Source organism: Eschrichtius robustus, chromosome 10 (assembly GCF_028021215.1).
Source record: "Eschrichtius robustus isolate mEscRob2 chromosome 10, mEscRob2.pri, whole genome shotgun sequence".
Lineage (NCBI taxonomy): Eukaryota > Metazoa > Chordata > Mammalia > Artiodactyla > Eschrichtiidae > Eschrichtius > Eschrichtius robustus.
In genome coordinates this window covers 70,312,920-70,318,919 of record NC_090833.1, presented here as the reverse complement: position 1 = coordinate 70,318,919, position 6,000 = coordinate 70,312,920, and positions in this window count along the sequence as shown.

The following is a 6,000-nucleotide window of genomic DNA, read 5'->3' as shown; positions in this document are numbered from 1 at the left end:
GGCCTTAGCAGTCTCCTATTGCAGACTCTGATTTCCCTTCTCACTGATGCTCACCGCCTCATCACGGGCTTACATGTCCGTTGCTCACTTACAAAAAGAATAAGTTGGAGAAGTTGCTTAATCCTCATTGATGGTCAAGGTGAAAAAAAAAACACAACCTCAGTGTAAGAGAAAAAAAATGTTATATTTTTCACTGGTTTCTGGCCATCTTATTTAAATCAAAAATTCAACTATAGACTTGTACTTAGAGGCCCAAGGTGAAGATAACTTGCCCTGTCAATGCTAGTTTTTTAAAAAATTAAAGTCCACACTTTATTCAGATCTCCTTAGTTTTTACCTAATGTTCTTTTTCTGTTCTGGGATGTCATTTAGAATGTGCCACATTACCTTTAATTACTATGTCTCCTTAGGCTCCTCCTGGCTATGACAGTTTCTCAGTAGTAGACGTTTTATGTTACTGTCAATGGTATTATTTTTATTTTTTAATATTTATTTATTTATTTATGGCTGTGTTGGGTCTTCGTTGCTGCATGCGGGCTTTCTCTAGTTGTGGCGAGCAGGGCTACTCTTCGTTGCAGTGCATGGGCTTCTCATTGCGGTGGCTTCTCTTGTTGCGGAGCATGGGCTCTAGGTGCACGGGCTTCAGTAGTTGTGGCAGGTGGGCTCAGAAGTCGTGGCTCGTGGGCTCTAGAACAAAATCTCAGTAGTTGTGGTGCACGGGCTTAGTTGCTCCACGGCATGTGGGATCTTCCCGGACCAGGGCTCGAACCCGTGTCCCCTGCATTGCCAGGCGGATTCTTAACCACTGTGCCACCAGTAAAGTCCCGTCAATGGTATCATTTTTAAATGTCATTTTCCAATTTTTTATTGCTAGTATAAAAAGAGGTGATTGATTTTTAATATTGATCTTATTTTCAATGACATTGCTTAATTCATTTTAAAATTCTAATAGTTTATGTATCCTTTTGATTTTTAATATTGATCTTATTTTCAATGACATTGCTTAATTCATTTTAAAATTCTAATAGTTTATGTATCCTTTTGTAGTTTGTATGTATACAATTACATCATCTGTAGATAATGAAAAAAATATCTGAGACAGTCAGCAAGAGATTTGAATAGGCCCTTAAGGAAGAAAATAGCCAAATGATCAATAAGCATATGAAAATGTGCTGAACCTTGTTAATAATCAGGGAATACGAATTAAAACTGTAATGCGATATCACTATGCATAACTAGAATGGCTAAAATTAAGCAGACTGGCAATACCAAGTGTTGGCAAGAGTGTAATGCAACTGACATCCCATACATTGATAGTGAGAATATATATTGGTACAAACATTTGGAAGATATGTTTGTTATTAACTGCTAAATCTGAACATATGCATATTCTATGACCCGTTTACTTCATCTTAGGTATATAGCCAACAGAAGGCTGTACAAATGTGCACCGAAAGATACAAACAAGGTTTCTCATAGCAAAATTAATTATAATGACAAAATCAGGAGGAAAAAATTCCAGATGTTTATCAGTAGTGGAAAAGATAAAACACTGTGGCATTTCTACATGGATATGACACGTTCCTGCAAACTAATGAACTATAACTGCACACAAAAACATAGATGAATCTCACAGACATACTACTGAGTGAAAGAAGTCGTTCATACAAAGTTCAAAAACAGGCAGAATCTAGGCTGTTAAAAGGCAGTAGTGACGCTGGGGGAGGAGCTTAGTGATGGGGGAGGAGAGAGGAGCACCGCAATGTGATGGGGGAGGAGAGAGGGGCACCGCAATGTGATGGGGGAGGGGAAAAGGGCCAGGTAGTGTTTATGTCTGTTGGTAGTGTTTATGTCTTCACTTAGTTTGTGGTTTCAAAGGTGTGCAGAAGTTTATATTTTATGATTTGTTGATTGTATACTTGACATTTGTGCATGACTTTCTATGTATATTAAGTAAACCTTTTTGTTTTTCAGAAGGAGGAATGGGGAATTCTCCCCTTACGTATCAAAACACTCTCTTAATATACACGTTGTTGCCCCTTCCAAGATATCCCTGAAAGATTGTTTTTTGCCTTAATTTCTGTTTTGCCACTGCTCACGAACTTCTCCCTAACTCTTCATCTTGTCTAATTTATCATTTTTTATAGGGCCTTTTTTGTTGAAAAAGTACTTGAAGAGATGAGGAAGAGAGAAGACAACTGTAATGTTGATTTCTAGAGACATAGTTTTCCTCCATAGATAATTGTATCAAAAAAGAGAAGGAAACTCTTTGTCTCTGAGGTTTATAGCAAAGCAGTTCCAAATTCAAAAGATGTCAAATGGTTAGAAACATCATTCAAGTTTTACTTTCTAAATGTCACTCTGCCTCTCTGAAAAACCTCATTAACCAGAAGAAACTGATACAGGGACCGGAAGTAGTTCTCTGGACCGCAGAAAGCTGGTGGGAGAGAATGCACAGAGAAAAGTCTCCACAGAGGGAGGAAGTGAAAAATGGCTTCCAACAACAGAGGACAAGATGAAAGAAAAGGGCCAGCGCATTCATTCTTGCAATGCAGGTATATATTAGGCCAGTCTAAAAAATAGATCTCCCTGACAGAGATAAGGCTATATGAATTTTCCTGGTTATTTTGATAAAACTCAAATAAATTAGGGGAAATGAAACAAACACACAAACAGAAAGATGGTGTCTTCCAAAGGAACAGATTTTAACCCATTCATAAGTGGACTTCTGCAGTGAGTATCACCCGATCCTCAGGAGAAACTTCAAAAAGGTAATTGGAAGAGAAGTATTAGGAAGCACCTCATGAACGCAACAGCAGAAATTGGAAAGAAGACAAAGGGAAGAAACCAGAAAAAAGAATTCTTTTTTTATAATTCTGTATCCTCCCCCCTTCTTCCAGTTCCTTAGCTATCATCTTTATTTTCAGCCTCTACAGCCATGAGATCCCCTGGGTGGGACTTTTCCCTGCTTCAGTTCACCTCCAACATTTCTGCCTATTCTTCTGCCCAGAGCAAAACATAGTGCCCTCTCTGCCCGAAGACCTCTTGAATTAAGTACAAACGCCACACTCTGGTATTCAAGAGCCTCCACAATACATCTCGAGCTGATTTTTCCACCCTCAATCCCCTTGACTCTTAGCACAGAGCTTGTCCACGATTTGAAGCTCCTTCTATGTGCTCCCTGCAAACTCGTCCATTCTCCTGGCTCTGTTTGTGCTGCTCCCTCTGTCTTCAGCTGCACTGTCCACCATGGTAGCCATCGACCACATGCGGCCAACTGAGCACTTGACGAGTCCCAACTGAGCGGTACTATGACTGTAAAAGTATTTTGAAGGCAGTGTGAAAAAGAAGAATGTAACTATCTCATTAATAATTTTATATTGGTACATGTTGAAATGAAAATATTTGGATATATGGTGATAAATAGAATATACAGTTAAAATTAACTTCACTTGTTTCTTTTTACTCTTTTGATGTGGCTACTAGAAAATTTTAAATTACATATATGGGGGCTTCCATGGTGACACAGTGGTTAAGAATCCGCCTGCCAATGCAGGGGACACGGGTTCGAGCCCTGGCCCGGGAATATCCCACATGCCGCGGAGCAACTAAGCCCGTGCGCCACAACTACTGAGACTGAGCTCTAGAGCCCGCAAGCCACAACTACTGAGCCCACGTGCCACAACTACTGAAGCCTGCACGCCTAGAGCCCGTGCTCCGCAACAAGAGAAGCCACGACAATGAGAAGCCCGCACACCGCAATGAAGAGTAGCCCCCGCTCACTGCAACTAGAGAAAGCCTGCTCACAGCAACGAAGACCCAACACAGCCAAAAATAAATAAATTAAAACAAAAAAAAAAGTGGAACAGCTGAGAGATGATGTTGCTTTTTCCAAAATCCATTGTGCAGAACTCATGAGATGGCTGACATTCTGTTCAGAGCTGGCATGCAAAGATCAAAAGGCCAGAGAGAATGAAACCCACATAAGACGCAGAGTAACCAGAAATGCTGGGTTTATGGTTTCTTTACTGTAGATTAATCAATAATGAAAGAATACATTCACTGTGGAAAATTGAAAAACCACGCAAAAAAAAAAAAAATCACCCTTTAGTTTCACAAATCAAACATAATCACTATTAAAATATTGGTATATTTCCTTTTATTAATTTTTTTCTCTACATACTTCTACATAGTTGCATAGTATGTACAATTTTGTGTCCTGCTTTTGAATATAACTAGGTGCTTTTGGTCTTCTAATGGCACATGTAACATATGGTCATTATAGAAAAAAATTTAGACGTGAATAAAACAAAAGAAAGTCTAAAAATTTAGTAACCTTAATTAAATTCTTTCAAACAAATAAAGTGCACTAAATTTTGAAAATGTGTAATAATCCTATCTCCCAGCTATCTTTTTTTTTTTAAACATCTTTATTGGAGTATAATTGCTTTACAATGGTGTGTTAGTTTCTGCTTTGTTACAAAGTAAATCAGCTCTACATACACATATATCCCCATATCTCCTCCCTCTTGCATCTAACTCCCACCCTCCCTCTCCCACCCCTCTAGGTGGTCACAAAGCACCGAGCTGATCTCCCTGTGCTATGCGGCTTCTTCCCACTAGCTATTTTACATTTGGTAGTATATATATGTCAATGCTACTCTCTCACTTCGTCCCAGCTTATCCTTCCCCCTCCCAGTGTCCTCAAGTCCATTCTCTACGTCTGCGTCTTTATTCCTGTCCTGCCCCTAGGTTCATTAGAACAATTTTTTTTTTTAGATTCCATATATACGTGTTAGCGTACGGTATTTGTTTGTCTCCTTCTGACTTACTTCACTCTGTATGACAGACTCTAGGTCCATTCACCTCACTACAAATAACTCAATTTCGTTTCTTTTTATGGCTGAGTAATATTCCATTGTATATATGTGCCACATCTTCTTTATCCATTCATCTGTCGATGGACACTTAGGTGGCTTCCATGTCCTGGCTATTGTAAATAGAGCTGCCATGAACATTGTGGTGCATGACTCTTTGAATTATGGTTTTCTCAGGGTATATGCCCAGAAGTGGGATTGCTGGGATGTATGGTAGTTCTATTTTTAGTTTTTTAAGGAACCTCCATACTGTTCTCCATAGTGGCTGTATCAGTTTACATTCCCACCAACAGTGCAAGAGGGTTCCCTTTTCTCCACACCCTCTCCAGCATTTATTGTGTGTAGATTTTTTGATGATGGCCATTCTGACTGGTGTGAGGTGATACCTCATTGTGGTTTTGATTTGCATTTCTCTAATGATTAGTGATGTTGAGCATCCTTTCATGTGTTTGTTGGCAATCTGTATATCTTTGGAGAAATGTCTATTTAGGTCTTCTGCCTAGTTTTGGATTGGGTTGTTTGTTCTTTTGATATTGAGCTGCATGAGCTGCTTGTATATTTTGGAGATTAATCCTTTGTCAATTGCTTCATTTGCAAATATTTTCTCCCATTCTGAGGGTTGTCTTTTCGTCTTGTTTATGGTTTCCTTTGCTGTGCAAAAGCTTTTAAGTTTCATTAGGCCCCATTTGTTTATTTTTGTTTTTATTTCCCTTTCTCTAGGAGGTGGGTCAAAAAGGATCTTGCTGTGATTTATGTCATAGAGTGTTCTGCCTATGTTTTCCTCTAAGAGTTTTATAGTGTCTGGCCTTACATTTAGGTCTTTAATCCATTTTGAGTTTATTTTTTTGTTCTCCCAGCTATCTTCTTATCATGGGGAAAAATCCAGGTACAAACATTCTCTTACCACTCTCTGACTTGAAAATCACAGTGGTCTTCAGTCTAGTCCTTTACCTTACCATGCATCCTCCCACCACAGGGCCTTTGCACATGCAGTCCCATGTGACCTTCCTTCTGATTTTAGCTCCAGTGTCATTACCTCAGGGCAGTCTTCTCTGATTTCTTCTACTACATTATGTCCTTATATCATAGGTCCCCTTATATCATAGGTACCCACAATATCACT